At 41.3% G+C, this 17062-nt stretch overlaps 1 non-coding gene across 1 annotated transcript; it reads left to right on the plus strand.

Annotated features, from left to right (window-relative positions):
* Positions 1-7325: 7325 nt before the first annotated feature.
* On the plus strand, positions 7326-7398 carry Trnav-uac. Its single transcript has one exon. It is a non-coding gene; the product is annotated as a tRNA-Val (tRNA).
* The last annotated feature ends 9664 nt before the right edge of the window (positions 7399-17062 follow it).

Here is a 17062-nt window from a genome sequence, read left to right on the forward strand (position 1 = left end):
TCAACAAACATGAATATCGTTCGTTACTCAAATAGTTAATTAATTTGAGTATAGCGTAGGATCTTCCTCCATATCATAGCACACAGGTATGCCCGATATAACCCGGGGTTGTGTAAATGCCTAATAGAACTCTGTTCCGACGTTCGAAAATAGGTACAGGTAAAACCGAAGTTATTCGTTCGACCGGCAACTTTTGAGTCGGCGTGACCCGCAGTTGCGTCTGTTAAATAATGTAGGACTAGGGTTTAAGCTAGAATCATTCGCTTATTAATCACACCCATCTCATCCTCTTGAAGTTGCTTGCATGTTTTGGGTAATTCCCAAGCGGTCGTGTGATTCGTGTAGTAGATACCTGTAGGGATTTTCACGAGCGCCCATCACAGAAAAGAGCAGGTTATTTATAAATTTTCCTGGCTCTGTTCGCTTCAATGTACGGCATTTTGGGTATAGGATCCCCCGTCGATGAAGTCTAACATGCATGGCTAGACATGGCTACCTCGGCAGTTCAGATTTTCTGACCCCGAGAAGATTTGCTTGCTAAAAAGCTTGCAAATATTTTTATTCATGTCACCATTCATTAATGTGTACATTCTGTTGCAAATGTTGAATTCAATGTGGTAGTTGAAATAATTTTTAGCTAGCATTGCTAATTTACCTGTTTTGTTGTAGTGAATGTTAATGTTCATGTTTGTGATTCATTCCCACTTTCACTCTCATTCACACACACACAAGCTTACTCACTCACTCAATCATCCATGCACAACAAAGGACAGTGAAACCTTTTCATTAATAGGATATGTTGCTGTCATAGTGCTGGCATAAAGATATATGACACATCTCCTTTGCCCGCAATTTTGTCAGTCGTGACAAGTGACTCGTACATGATGTACAAATTACATTTATTTCTTCTCTGTGACGACAATTGGTTCAAGTAAATCCTTGCGGATTGCCGTTGCCGTTTCCCTTATCTACTCTCATATCTATTAGAGACGGTTGGTAGTTCAAGCCAGGTCCATGCAGATCACTACTGACGTCTCCCTCTCCTAGTTTCTTCTTTATCTTTGTGAAATAAAACACGCAAAAAAAATGAGAATAATTTAGAAACGAACATTAAAAAACGCAAATTTATATAAGTAACCAGCTAGTGCTACTTAACACCCCCTATTCTCTGTTGCCTATTTTTTTCTCTTACTATCTGGCCCTTATGTGTATGATCTGGTCCCCCCACTATATACAGCAGTCAGACCGACAATAACCGACACGGCACCAAAGGAGGACCCTGCTGCAGAGACGGTCATCCTAAGATGCTGTGGGAAGGACGTCATCGAAAGATCGCCAAAAGCCTGCACACCAGGATGTTCATCAGAGCAGGTGTTAAGCCGCCCAATGAGTGGACGGGCGCCGCCTGCCGAGATGCCCGTAGATCCAGTGAAGGACCAGGAACTCGCCAGCGCAGGCACCAGTTGCCCCAGGATGCTGAGGATGGGCGTCGCTTGCATGGATGACCGCAGATCCAGTCAGGGCAGGTATCAGCCGCCCCCTGCCGGACGCCCGTAGATCCTGATGAAGATTACGAGGATGTGAGGACACACATGATGCCAAGAAGGACCTGGACAAGATCTGTGAGGACATGTGGACGAGGACACCGCCGAGTTAAGCCTGGACAAGAACTACGAGGAAGTCTAGACGAATCCAAAATCAAGTAGGACCTGTGCGAGACTTTCGAGGATGTGTGGACGTCGAGGACAGACAGATTACATCGAGGACCTGGAAGGAGAGGATGACAGGGATGAGCAGCCACAAAGATGCACCAGGACAACACACACGAGAACGAGATGACCAGCCAAGTTAGGTCACCCTTGAGGCAAATCTAAGATGCCTCGAGGGCGAGGCGTGAGTAGGTGGCCGAACAATGAATGATGTAGCAGACAGGACTGATGACCTCACCTTGCTCCCCCCATACTTCCTCCAGCTGCTTCAGTCACTTCTGGCAGCTGGGTCGGTCACTACTTATACTGAGAATGACCTAGCTTAGACAGTTCGTGGCCATTGTACTAAGGCTCATAGCCTTTTACATACGCCTAAACCACATACCTTTATATCGCGAAACACCGAACGTTTCTTCGATTTCGTCTATGGTCACAATTACTTGGTTTCTTTTCTCTTTTTTCATCATTTGGGGCACTTGAGTGTTCAACTATCAGGCTGTTATAGAGACTAATGTCCACTTGTCCTGTACATTCACAATATGGTTTTAAAAATGACCCAGAATCGACGCAGCACTGAAAATGAAACATTTTTCACCTGTGTTTCTCGATGTAATGGCATTGCTGGCCTGTCAAATCTCCTAGTGGCAAAATGCACATGTGCACAAGGTTATTGTACAGAATAGCATAAATACTTACCAAAAAAAAAGAAATTAAGTATATTAAAAGTAAAAGAACGCATTACATACATGAATTCAAGAAAACGGACACTGATAATTACAAAATATTTGTTCTCACAAGCGCGTAGCAATACAAGAACTACTTGGTAGAGCGCAGTAATGAGTTCCGTGTCACATTTGTTTTGATTCTTGCAGGGAAATATGGAAGGGACTTCTCTCTTCTCTGTCCTGTATCTCTCTTATTTTCTATTTGCGCACTTTCTTCCATAGATGAAAAGTGTCTTAGTTTTCGTCAAGATAACCACTCCATACACTTTTTTTTTTTACTGTAATCTTGGTTGACATACACAGAAAGTTTTCCAATAAACCAACTGTTACACTTACGATACATCATGCATGAAGCATTCTGCAAGCATCAGTAGCCAAAAAATAGAATAGACGAAACAACTGTAGGCTGGTGATGACTCACGGAGGCAACCCGTTGTCTAAAAACAACATTCCGTCAGAACCTGAGGAGAAAAATTGCATATAATATAAAACACAGTAAGACAATTCTTTACAGTACGGACGCACTCACCAGAGACTAAAGTCCCCAACTACACGTCATACAATTTATGTAACAACCTAAGCTGCCGATCGGAAGGGCTGACGGGGGGCTCAGCCTCCAAACATCTCAACAAACGTTTTCACCTCGGTTATACATTGCACTAAAGACTTTTTGTCCTCTCTAAGAATATGATCTTCAATTTGTCCTAGCTTAGCACGTCCATACCGTAAAGACTAACCCGCAGTAGTGCCCACGTGTTATTCATACCAATATAACTGTTGTAGAAAAAATACTTACTCAAGGTCCTATAGCTTGTATCAATAGTGGTCATCTTCGGACAAATGGTTGGTTCAACCCTGTTTTTTTTTTTTTTTCTGAGCCTTTATTTACCACCGCTTTCTTCGCTAAACGTTTAAACAAAAACTGTATCTTTATGCATTTAGAAGCCAGTGAATCTTTGTGTTGTTTAATTTATAAAAAGTGGGAAAAATAAGAAACTTGCAACTTTTTGTATCGTAGAATATAAAGAAAGAGGAGATAAATAGACGCTTTATAAAGAGAGAAAAAAGGACAATGCGGATGATACGAAATGGCTAGTTCCGGTACATATTCCTTACACTTCATCCGTTTCCAGGTTGCATCGTGTAAATAAGTAATTAGGGAATCAGCATAAAATATCTTATTATAACCTTTGGGTTTTTATATGGAAGAGCTTGGTCAGTGCACATCTCGCTAGTACCCACAATTGTACAGCAACCTTGAAGATGGGAGGTCTGACAGAACCTGCTGCCTGTTGCATTTCCAAAACAAACACCGTCGTGACGGCAAACATTTTCCTCGTGTCTTTCGAGTTTTGTATACATCATTTGACATAAAAAAAAAAAAAAAAAAAAAAAAAAAAAAAATAATAATAATATATATATATATATATATATATATATATAATAATGATAATAATAATAATAATAATAATAACAATAATGATAATAATAAATAATTTTAAAAAGTCGCATATTTCATTATAGCAGTGTTTTGATTTACCTTGAAACTTTACTTAACCTAATGAGTACTGATATAACACTGAAGTAAATGGTCGGTGATACGTTTCATACTAACTCCGAACTTGTATGGTACATACCAAAATACCAAATGGAAAAGTACCAGGTAGTGAAATACTTCAAGTTGATCATTATTAACAGGCAAGAGTTGATGATTGTCATTAGTCTACTTAAAAGGCAGGGTATTTCAGCGACAATAAAAATACGGGACATCTTAGTAACAAAAAACGTGAAAACCGTTACTGATTAAATCAATGATCTGTTTTTAACTCATTCGTAGCATACACCATTAAGCCCCTTCTTGGATGTACCAATGTAAGCTAATTTACACATCAGCGAGAGAGCGTCTACTCTTCGATTTAAGATGTTATATCTTTGTACCACTGTTGTGCTTCGTCATTCCATTAATGTATAAATAATCAGCTAAGAGAGTCATTTACATTAATGTGTACAACAGAAATGCAAAAAGTGCAGTTTGTGACTTTATTTATTTATTTTTTATTGGTTTCTCAAGATCCAATATCATTATTAATATCAGCATTGTATATACAGTAATTCAATGTATACTATAAGAAATCTAGGCAAAATTAGAAGTTGGTGATAGTCTCGCCTAACCCTTTCTTAACAGATCAGTTACAAAAAAGTTGACCGTCTTAGAATAGTATGCCTATAATAGTTTCACAATGGCCGACAAGAGCCCTAAAATAAATCCAACACTGTTTATTACATATATATATCATATATATATATATATACACAAGAGGTGAGGATCACAGAACGAGGAATAACCAATCACGAGCAGTCACCCCTCACGTGATCAAAGGGCGTGGCTCGCCTGGTGAATGACAAGCAGCTGTCTGCTCGCGTGACCCTAGCATGTGGCTCACCTGGCGAATGGCGAGCGTGATCATTGCTTATTACTGCGGGGTCGAGCAAACTAGCGTCCAAGCGGTTACAATACTCCCCCGTCAGCGAAGATGCCCCATGGTATGTGAGGGGGGGCGGCCCGCCCTGGAGAACCGTACTAGAGGGAGGTCGTCGTCCTGAAGATATGGTGGCTTTAGGCAATCTATCGAGGTCCAATCGTTGGCGCCTTTAATCTGCAGCACGAATGCTTTCTCCTTCCTCTCAATGACTTCGTATGGGCCAGAGTAGGGAGGGGTAAGTGGAGGCATGTGAGCGTCAGTACAGAGGAAAACATACTCTGTTGTACATGGATCTTTGGGGACTTAATGGTGTTCGGGGGGCCTGTAGGTCTATTTGCAGGGGGCAAACTTCCCCACGATGTGTCGTAGTCTGGCGATGTCATCGCTGGATGGAGCATTACAGAAGAATTCGCCAGGGACCACAAGGGGGTCGCTGAAAACCATCTCTGCTGGGAAACATGAAGCCCTTCCTTTGAAGTCACTTGATGGCCGAGAAGGACCAGGTAAGTTGCGAAAACCACATTAAGTTCCTACATCGAGACATCAGGGCAGCTTTCAGGGTTCTGTAGAAACTCTCCACCATGCTGTTAGCTTCCGGGTTGTAGGCCGTTGTGTGATGGATGGAGGTGCCCAATAGCTGCCCCAGGGACATCCAGAGCTGTGAAGTGAAAAGCGTGCCCTGGTCGGACGTGATGTGGGTAGGGATGCTGAATCTCAAAATCCACCCAGAGAGCAGAGCGGTGGCGCAGGTGGAACTGGCGTTGGACATATAGGAATAGCTTCAGGCCATCTAGTTGGACGGCCCACTATGGTGAAGAGGTAGCGATGTCCTTCTGATAGTGGTAGGGGACCCATTATATCAACATGGATGTGTGTGAAGCGCCTCTTCGGCTGGTGGAAGGATCTGGGGCCCATTTCGGTGTGTAGCTGAATTTTGGAGGTTTGACAGGCGGTGCAGTATCGAACCCAGTCCTTTGCCAAACAAATTTCTGCTTCAGAAGGCGTGCTGTCGCTTATCAAGAGGGATGGAACAAGCTGTGGATGAGGCTGAAAATGTGACGACGGAGGGAGGCTGGAATCCACAAGTGGTACCTGCTTCATCCACAGAGACGTCCTTCCATTTGAGGGAAGTAATGAATGTACGGCAAGCTGATATCTTGGGGTCCTGTTGCTGCCCTTTAGCGAGTTGGTTGCAGTTGAGCCCTAAATGAACTGCATCAATGGAAACTCTGGAGAGGGCGACGGTTACAGGATTCTTCCTGCACGGCAGGTGTTGAATGGAGCAGTTGAACACGGCGATGGCAGTGAGATGATGGCACTGGCAGAGGGACCATGCGTCAGCTTGTCTTGCCAAAGGATGCAAAGCAAGTTGCCAGCTGTCTTACTGTTCTGTCGGCTGCTGGAGGGAGACTTGCCAGAGCCTTCATCTCGATCAAGGCATCGTAAGGTCTCTGGTCGCCCAGGGCCTGCTTGGCGAGCTGGAGGAGCTGTGTCACTCGCGCTGCTGCTGATGAAATGAAGCGCTGCAGGAAAGATTTGAGGTCATCGTAATTGATGGTAGTGTCGCCCTTGGATACCAACCACTCTGAGGTGCGGGGAAAAATTCTATCTGGAAGGGCCGCGAGGATGTGGTCGGCCTGGGTAGTGGGGTTAGTCACCCACTTCTTCAGGCGGAATTGCACTTCAGCTCACCGGAACCAGATGGGAGCGTCGATCACTGAGAAGGTGGGGAGCTTGACTTGCATTGCTGTGGCTGGAGGGTTGGTTGTTGATGTATCGTCATCGGATGGCATGCTGATTTTTTTTTTTTTTTTTTTTTTTGTTTTACACAAGTTAGGCATAAATGTACACAAGAGGTGAGGATCACAGAACAAGGAATAACCAATCACGAGTGGCCACCTCTCGCATGATCAAGTGGCGTGGCTTGCCTGACGAATAACGAGCAGCCGTCTGCTCGTGTGACCCGAGCGTGTGACTCGCCTGACGAATGGCGTGCGGCCACCCACTCGCGTGATCATTGCTTATTACTGCGGGGTCGAGCAAACTAGCGACCAAGCGGTTATACCTTTAAGAGCAAGTGTGTCCTATCGTGCAGCGTGTGGAACCTCTAGATGGCGATTCAGAATATCCTGGTTAATAATGCTTTATCAACGAACACTAGCTGTTTCAATGAGACATATTTCCAGCATTCATGTATGAAGAAAAATAGGTACGGAAACGAGAGGAAATGCATTATTTTGTTACATATTACTAGTAGAGGTAAGAAAGTGATGGTGGAGTACGCTGAGACAAATCTCATTGAACTAAAGTGATTTAAAGATAGATAAATTTCTATGACATGTATGTGATATACTGTGCACATACACATATGCATATTAAAACTGAAATTATGTAACAAAATTCTGTCAGCTCTCATAGTGTAGTGGTTATCACGTCTGCTTTACACGCAGAAGGTCCCAGGTTCGAGCCCTGGTGGGAGCAATGATAATTTTAATCAGTTATGAAGTTAAGACAAGGGCAAGAAAAAGCAAAGCTAAATTCAAAAGAGACTCAGCAATCCAAACCGAAAATGTAAATTTGGAAAGATTTCAGGGTTTACAGAAATCAAATATCTCGTTAACTTAAGATCTACTGTCTTCGTCATTTATTTTACAGTAGACAGAAGGGGAGAGTGGAAGCAGGAAAGTAAGAAAGAGAGAGGGAGAGAGAACCAAAATGTTATGTACATACAGTGAATATTCCGTCTGTCATACTACATTCAAGACCTGTTTCCTCTCGGGGGAAAATGGTTAAGAACAACAGTTTTGAAGTGACACTTCATTATTCAAGACCAAAATAGTAGAATCTTAAAATGTTCTTTTCTCGCCTTATTTTACTTACATTGTAATACATTATATCCATTATTTATTCTTGTGTTACATGGAGACCTTATGGACTAATCTGAAACCTCCTTTACATAGTAGTCAGCCTTTTCTAGGTCAAAGGACAGCCTTCAAAGAGAATATAGTTTCAGTGGGTTTTTCTTTTCAAAATTATTTGTTTAATTACCAGGCCCCATCCCAGCATAAGGCCAACAGTGTATCCACAGAAATAGAACCTCTTCAGTAATAACCAGAAGACTGTAGTCATTATTATATTTACATATTACTATTTGTACTGATTTTATTACTATACTACTACTACTGCTACTACTATTATTATGATGATGGTGATGTTGTCATTGCTATTTCCACGAAACCGCTAGACTGGATTTTAAAAACCGTTAGATATAAGAATACAAGCTCCTCTGTTTCCCGCTAAAGAACAAAAGTAAAATATTCAAAATCCCGCTAGATCATAAATCAAAAACTTTAGATCTAACGGGAAAATCGCTACAATAGCAACACTGCTTGGGAATACCTGTTCTTACACCCGGAATATATAGCTGACTCATCAAAAGAGACTTAACGGAACTGCCATAGATTCCGGCCTACTTTCAATAAGTCTTTCTGACGTGAATTACTCTGTTGCTAATAAGTAATAGAAGCATTTTTAGTGTCAGATAATTGGTGCAGCTCTCAAGGCTTGAGTTTTTGTTTGTTTCTGGGGTAATATAATTGGTTTGCCTCGGTTCATGAAAAAAACTAGTTACCTTTTATTACATTACGATATTCAGTCTCAGCTGTCTTACATTTTTTCTATGTGAATCTCTCTAATGTGTGTGTGTGTGTGTCTGCATAGATATGTGTACATATATATATATATATATATATATATATATATATATATATATATATATATATATATATCTTCTTTTAACGGTAGGTTCATGTCTGAACCGCCGTGGTCACAGCATGATACTTAATTGTAGTTTTCATGTTGTGATGCTCTTGGAGTGAGTAAGTGGTAGGGTCCCCAGTTCCTTTCCACGGAGAGTGCCGGTGTTACCTTTTTAGGTAATCATTCTTTCTATTTTATCCGGGCTTGGGACCAGCACTGACTTGGGCTGGCTTGGCCACCCAGTGGCTAGGTAGGCAATCGAGGTGAAGTTCCTAGCCCAAGGGAACAACGCGCCGGCCGGTGACTCGAACCCTCGAACTCAGATTGCCGTCGTGACAGTTTTGAGTTCGACGCTCTAACTATTCGGCCACCGCGGCCTTGACGATCATGGGCTTCCATGATTTTCTTGGCAATTTAGAGCGGTGGTTTGCCATTGCCTTCCGCCCGGTGTTTTTTTTTCGACTCACCATCTCTATTTACCCGGCACTGACTTGGGCTGGCTTATCCACCAAGCGGCTAGGCAGGCAATCGAAGTGAAGTTCCTTGCCCAAGGGAACAACGCGCCGGCCGGTGACTCGAACCCTCGAACTCAGATTGCCGTCGTGACAGTTTTGAGTCCGACGCTCTAACCATTCGGCCACCGCGGCCCTATATATATATATATATAGCTTTATCCTATTCTTATATGGGATCGTCATGATTAGGTTCTGGCAGATATCATTTCAAGTCGGATGGCCTTCGTGACGCCAACCTTCTCTATTTACCCGGGCTTGGGACCGGCAATGACTTGCCCACCCAGTGGTCAGGTAGGCAATCGAAGTGAAGTTCCTTGGCCAAGGGAACAACGCGCTGGCCGGTGACTCGAACCCTCGTACTCAGATTAGCGTCGTGACAGTCTTGAGTCCGATGCTGTAACCACTCGGCCACCGCAGCCCAAATACATATACATATACATACATACATATATATACATATATATATATATGTATGCATATATATATGTATGTATATATATATATATATATATATATATATATATATATATATACATATTTATATATATATATATATGTATTTTGTCCTGGGTAAGACAATAAACTGCACCCTGGGGTTCCCTTGAACAAGGATAGCACCCTATTAGCTCCCTATACCAGGGTTGCGGTGAAACTGTCGGCAGCAGGGCAGTGGATATCTGATGAAAACACCTTCAGTTCTACTGATTACTGGTTTCACCAAATAATATGTCTGGCGTATTACAGTGTAACTGTTTTAAAAGCGGCAGAGATAGTTCCTCCTAATTAGTTGGAGACTGCGAGTTGAGAAGGAGCCTGGGGGATTCCACTTAACTTTTATTTTCTCCTGACAAACCTCTACACCAATGATTAAATACAGAAACGATAATTCATACCACATCGCCCGTCGCGTGGGTTATCAAGGGGCGCGTTAGTCAGTGGGCAACCAGGCTGACAATGTTAAACATGCATCTGGAAGACAAAGAAGAAAAAAGAAAACATGTCAATTAAGAAACACATTAAAAATCGGAACGTGGAACGTAAGGAAAATGAAAGAGATGGGTAAATTACATACTGTCTGTAACGAAATGGATAGATACAACATTCAAATACTAGGAATAAGTGAGACCAATTGGAAAAGTAATGGAAGTTTCAAAACTAAAGAAAAAAAAAATGCACTAATTGGGTACAGCCCAATAAATGATCGCATTTTAAAAGTCAGAATACAAGCAAAACCTCATAATATTAGTATTATACAATGCTACGCACCAACCAATATTGCAAGTGATGAAGAAATGGACATTTTTTATAACTCTCTCCAAGATACTTTAGACACAATCCCTAACAGAGATGTTAAAAATAATCATGGGAGACCTCAACGCCAAAGTGGGAGAAAATAGTCTAAGGAATTACACCTGTGGAAAATTCGGCTTTGGAGATATGGGTGAGAGAGGTGAAGATTTGGTTGAATTCTGTAGTACAAATAATTTAGTTATGGCCAATACTTTGTTCCAAACACCACCCAAACCCAGACCTTGTACACGTGGTTTTCACCAGACAAAAGAACACGCAACCAAATTGACTACATTGTGCTGAACCAAAAATGGAAAAGTTGCATAAAAAATGCCAAAACAAGACCTGGTGCCGACTGCAACAGTGACCACCAACTACTAACTATCGACTTTAAAATAAGACTCAAAAAGATGGAGCGTCCAACACCACCTCTAAAGCTCGACTACAAAACTCTTGATAACAATTACAAAATTACAGTGTCAAACAAATTTGAAATACTCAATCAATGTGAAGATGATAAAACACCAAATGAGTTATGGGAAGAAGGAAAAGAACTCCTGCTGAGCACTGCTTAAGAAACTATCGCCAAAAAGAAAAAGACAAATTCCCCCTGGATATCTGAAAAAACACTAAGTGAAATTGAAACAAGAAGATGCCTAAAATAAAAAGGTATCAATAATCCAGTTGAAAAAGTAATTTACAAAAAAAAAAAATACAAAAATTCAAAGATTATTGCGACAAGATAAGGAAAAATATTTAAATGAACATTGCCAGAGAATTGAAAACTGTTCTATCAATAAGACAACTAAACAACTAAAGAACTCTACCAAGGAGTACGAAACATCACACGAAAATTTAAACCTACAATGGACACTATCAAAACTGAAGATGGACTTGTTTTATGTGATGGAAAAGAAGTCAAAGATGGAATCAATATTGTTCCAACTTATACAAAAAGAATAAAGATCTAACAACAACATTAATTAGACTCAATGACAGCGAGGATGAACCACCGCCACTGCTGGACGAAGTTATAAAAGCCATAAAAGAAGTAAAGAATAACAAGAGCCCCGGAATAGATGAAATAACAGCAGAACTAATTAAGAATGCTGGCGAAAGTGTTGAATACTTCTTCTACAAACTCTGTACAAAAATATGGAATGAAAGAAAAAGGGCCAGAAGACTGGGTAAAATCAGTCTTAACTCCCATACCTAAAAAAGGTGACGCACTCCAATGCAACAATAATAGGACAATTGCATTAATAAGTCACAGCATCAAAATTTTGTTGAAAATTATTGCTGAAAGAATGAAGTTGAAGTTAAGAGAGGAAAATTGCAGACAAACAAGCAGGTTTTCGCCCTGGAAAGGGTACCAGAAAACCAGATTCAAAATTTAAAATTGATCATAGAGAAAAACAGAGAACATAAAAAAGACCTTTTACCTGTGTTTCATCGATTATGTGAAAGCTTTTGATACTGTTGATCACGATATCCTCTGGAATAACATGTACGATATGAAGTTTTCAAAACACATCATCCAACTAATAAAAGCCTTGTATGACCAACAACAAGCAGCTGTAAGAACCACTTATGGGTTAACAGAATGGTTCGAAGTCAAACAAGGAGTACGACAGGGTTGCATTCTGTCTCCGCACCTCTTTAATATATATTCTGAAAAAAATTTTGAGAGGTGCTCTAGAGAATTTTGAAGGAAACTGTGGATGTTGGAGGATACAAAATATCAAATCTGAGGTACGCCGATGATATAGTTTTGATTGCCAGCAGTATCACTGAACTACAACAACTACTAGATAAAGTTAGAGAAGCAAGCAAGAAGGCTGGCTTGTTTCTTAATGCCAAGAAAACTAAGATCATGAAGATTCAAAGATAACCGGCAATGAACAATGATGAACATGTTACAATCAATGGAATGATTGTGGAAAATGTGAAAGAGTTTACTTATCTTGGAGCTGTTTTAACTAATACATATGATGATTCACCTGAGATAAAAAGAAGAATTACCATTGCCAAAAACGCCATAATTGCTCTCAATAACATCTGGAAAGACAGAAGCATTACCTTATGGACAAAGCTGAGGTTATTGAACTCATTAGTTTTCCCAATTGCATCATATGGTTCTGAGTGTTGGGTGTTGAAGTAGATAGACAAGAAAAAGATCAATAGTTTTGAAATGTGGTGTTACAGACGAGTACTGCATATTAGCTGGACAGAGAAGAAGACGAATGATGAAGTGCTAGAAAAAATAAATTGTAAAGACCGACTGTTGGACATCTTGAACAAGAGGAAATTAAAGTTTATTGGTCATGTAATGAGAAGTAAAAGTATTGAGAAAAACTTGCTGACAGGGATGGTGATAGGAAACAGAGGAAGAGGCAAACCGAAGACAAGACTGAGCGACAATATCAAAGATATTTGCGGGCTGTCGATGGTACAAGTGGAAAGAAAAGCGTAAGATCGAGTTTAGTGGCGAAGGATGGTGGAGAGGTCCACGGCTGCTCAAACATGAGCATACCGTTATTGATGATGATATATGTATTTATATATATAAACGCACAGTGTATATGTATATATGTACAGACACACACACACACACACACACACACACACACACACACACACACACACACACGCAAACACACACACACACACACACACACACACACACACACACACACACACACACACACACACACACACACACACACACACACACACATATGAATATATATATGCCGGCGCGTTGTTCCCTTGGGCAAGGGACTTCACCTCCATTGCCTACCAAGCCACTGGGTGGCCAAGCCAGCCCAAATCAGTGCTGGTCCCAAGCCCGGATAAAAATGTGTGTGTGTGTGTGTTGTGCATACATATATGCACATTGCCTACAAGTAACCCGATCAGGGATACGTGAGTACACACACTGGTTGAACTACGCGATGTTGAACAGAAGAACTAGGTCACCCAGCTAGTATAGACAGTTTAGCACCTCTTCATAGTCAATTAATGATCAAGATATCAAAGGAACATACGGAATAGCGTGAAGGATCTAGCCACTTGGCGGCTGCTGCTGGGACACCAGCAACAGAATTGCTGTATTGCGCGTGACCACGAGAGATATATAGGTCATTGGTCACAGCTGTTCAATTCTGAACTATCTGTCCTTGATGATGACATGCATACATAACATTATATAAGTACCTGTATGAGTTCGCTCACACACACACTGACACTATACGAGTGCCGGATGCCTTTACATACTGCATGTATTAAATATTTGTTATATATATATATATATATATATATATATATATATATATATATATATGTGTGTGTGTGTGTGTGTGTGTGTGTGTGTGTGTGTGTGTGTGTGTGTGTAATAATAATAATAATAATAATAATAATAATAATAATAATAATAATCGGTTTATTGATTTTCATGCAGCCAGGGGCTGAAAATATACATAGAAATACAGATAGAGAGACAAACATTATATACATAAACATATAAACAACACATAACAAAGTAAACTAACAATCAATAACAACAAAATAAACAGATAAACAAAAGCCAAGTACAAAATCAGGTGAGCTAGGATTGGACAAGTAAATATGGACTAGTGTTCGTTGATGAGTCGGACTAGAGTGGGTACTGTGCTCCGGTGGTAGCGGTCAGTGCGGGCCCTGATGGGCACCAGTTTGTTGGCGGCGCGTAGGGCCCGGCGAGGCGGCGGCGCGTCGGGGGGCAGCAGGTCACGGTGCGTGGATGGCACAGCAATTTTAGACCAAACTGCTGCAGTGAGGTTGAGTAGTGAGTGGCGAGGGAGGTGAGGCCTAGGGCAGCCAGGGCGCTGTCATAGCTGGTATAGACAGGGCCGAGAATGATCTTGGCTGCCCTTTTCTGTACCCTCTCAAGTTGTAGCAGCTGGGTGGCGGTGAGGGAGGGGGACCAGGCGGGGGAGGCGTAGATCAATTTAGGCAGGATGAATAGCCTGTAGATATTCTGAAGCTCCGGGAGTGGAACGCCAAGGGACTTGAGGCGACGCAGCATGTGAAGCCTATACGAGGCAGACCTCACGATGTCTCTGACGTGCTGCGTCCAGGAGAGCTTATCGTCGATGGTGACGCCGAGCAGCTTGGTGGAACGGACTACGTCGAGCGGGTGGTCGTCCAGCGTGAGGATGGGCGAGGGGGCGGGGTTGGTAAAAGTGTGTGTGTGTGTGTGTATGTGTGTGTGTGTGTGTGTGTGTGTGTGTGTGTGTTGTGTGTGTGTGTGTGTGCTCGTATGTGTGTGTGTATAGATATACATACATATATATATATATATATATATATATATATATATATATATATATATATATATATTTCATTTCATTTTACGGTAGGTTCATGTCTGAGCCGCCGTGGTCACAGCATGATACTTAATTGTAGTTTTCATGTTGTGATGCTCTTGCAGTGAGTACATGGTAGGGTCCCCAGTTCCTTTCCACGGAGAGTGCCGGTGTTACCTTTTTTTTTTTTTTTTTTTTTTTTAGGTAATCATTCTCTCTATCTTATCCGGGCTTGGGACCAGCACTGACTTGGGCTGGCTTGGCCACCCAGTGGCTAGGTAGGCAATCAAGGTGAAGTTCCTTGCCCAAGGGAACAACGCGCCGGTCGGTGACTCGAACCCTTGACCTCAGATTGCCGTCGTGACAGTCTTGAGTCCGATGCTCTAACCATTCGGCCACCGCGGCCTTGGTGATCATGGGCTTCCATGATTTTTTCTTGGCAATTTAGAGCGATGGTTTGCCATTGCCTTCCGCCCGGTGTTTTTTTTTTCCGAGTCACCATCTCTATTTACCTGGCACTGACATGGGCTGGCTTGGCCACCCAGTGGCTAGGAAGGCAATCGAGGTGAAGTTCCTTGCCCAAGGGACACAACGTGCCGGCCGGTGACTCGAACCCTCGAACTCAGATTACCGTCGTGACAGTCTTGAGTCCGACGCTCTAACCATTCGGCCACCGCGTCCCCATATATATATATATATATATATATATATATATATATATATATATATATATATATATATATATATATATATATATATATATATATATATATATATATATATATATATACATATATATATATATATATATATATATATATATGTATATATATATATATATATATATATATATATATATATATATATATATACATATATCGTACAGACAGTACGTAAAAGCATCCTGCATCCAATGACTGTTGTAATCTGCAGTGAAAGTAAAAGTCTTTGAATGTGTCTGGTCCACTATAAAGGATGAGGCAAGTCTTTTAACTAAACAGATGTAAAGTTAGCCTTTCACCGTGAATCTATGGTTATTCTTCCTTGTGATATAGAAATGTCTGGAAATAGAGATATGAACATGTGCTCATGGTGTATATTAGGCTTGTCTACCTACGCATGCAAAGACTGGACCCGGCTGACTGTGCGGAAGAAACCAACTGGTTCAACGGACAAGACAGTGGACCCAGCAAAGCGTTGTGGAGCGCAACCAGGGCACAGTGAGACACGTAGGACACTGCTGGCCATCCACTGCATCCTGACCTATCTCCAGCCATCTCGACTATGTCTTGCCACTGGACCAAGATAGGAAGGGACGAGAGAGTGAGGCTGACGATCTGCGCAACTCTCCCTCACTTAAATCTAAGTCAAGCGCAAGGCATGACTTCATTCATTCATTGATATGGAGTCAAGCTCATCCTTGAAACCGAGGGAGGAACAACATCACATCTGTCTAACACACAGATCTAAGGTTCGAGCCCTGGTGAGAACACGATGTTTTCATGTTGATTGAATTGTGCATCCGAACTCCGAGCATCTCCGGTAGTCACACCTAAATGTCTGTGGTTAGCTGTTGTACTCGTTTCTCTGTTAGGTCAAGCTAGGCAGATTCCTCTTAATGATGATAGCTAGATCTTAAAGTACTTTCTTTCTATCTAAATAAATAAGAAAAAAAACACACTGGCACATACATGTACACCCATATATATATATATATATATATATATATATATATATATATATATATATATATATATATATATATATATATATAATTATTAAAACATTTAGTTTTTTTTTTATTACATGTTTCTGGTTCTTCACAAAGGATTTGGTATTATATTCATATTCAGTAGAGACTTTGCCAAAGTTAATGTCTGGTACTTCATGGCTGTGATTCCGAAATGAGGATACTGAGCATATGCTCATGGTGTACTGGTTATCACATCTGCTTGACTCACAGAAGGTCCCAGATTCGAGTCCCAGTGAGCATAGTGCAAATGTTCTGTCCGGCGAAAAATGCAAACGTAAACATCACCCATGCATCATTTATGGATTGGCCTCGACACACACTGAATAATCTGTACATGCATTTCTCTGCCCCTGGATCCCTAGTTGTTTCACCAAGGAAGACTTGACAACTTGCCAATAGATGCGGCGTGTTGTCAGCCTGCAGATTCAGTGACCTCCTTTGGTCGGAGCATTCTAATGAGAAAGAAACTTATGTTAAATGTG

This window comes from Penaeus monodon, chromosome 10 (genome assembly GCF_015228065.2).
Source record: "Penaeus monodon isolate SGIC_2016 chromosome 10, NSTDA_Pmon_1, whole genome shotgun sequence".
Taxonomy (NCBI): Eukaryota; Metazoa; Arthropoda; class Malacostraca; order Decapoda; family Penaeidae; genus Penaeus; species Penaeus monodon.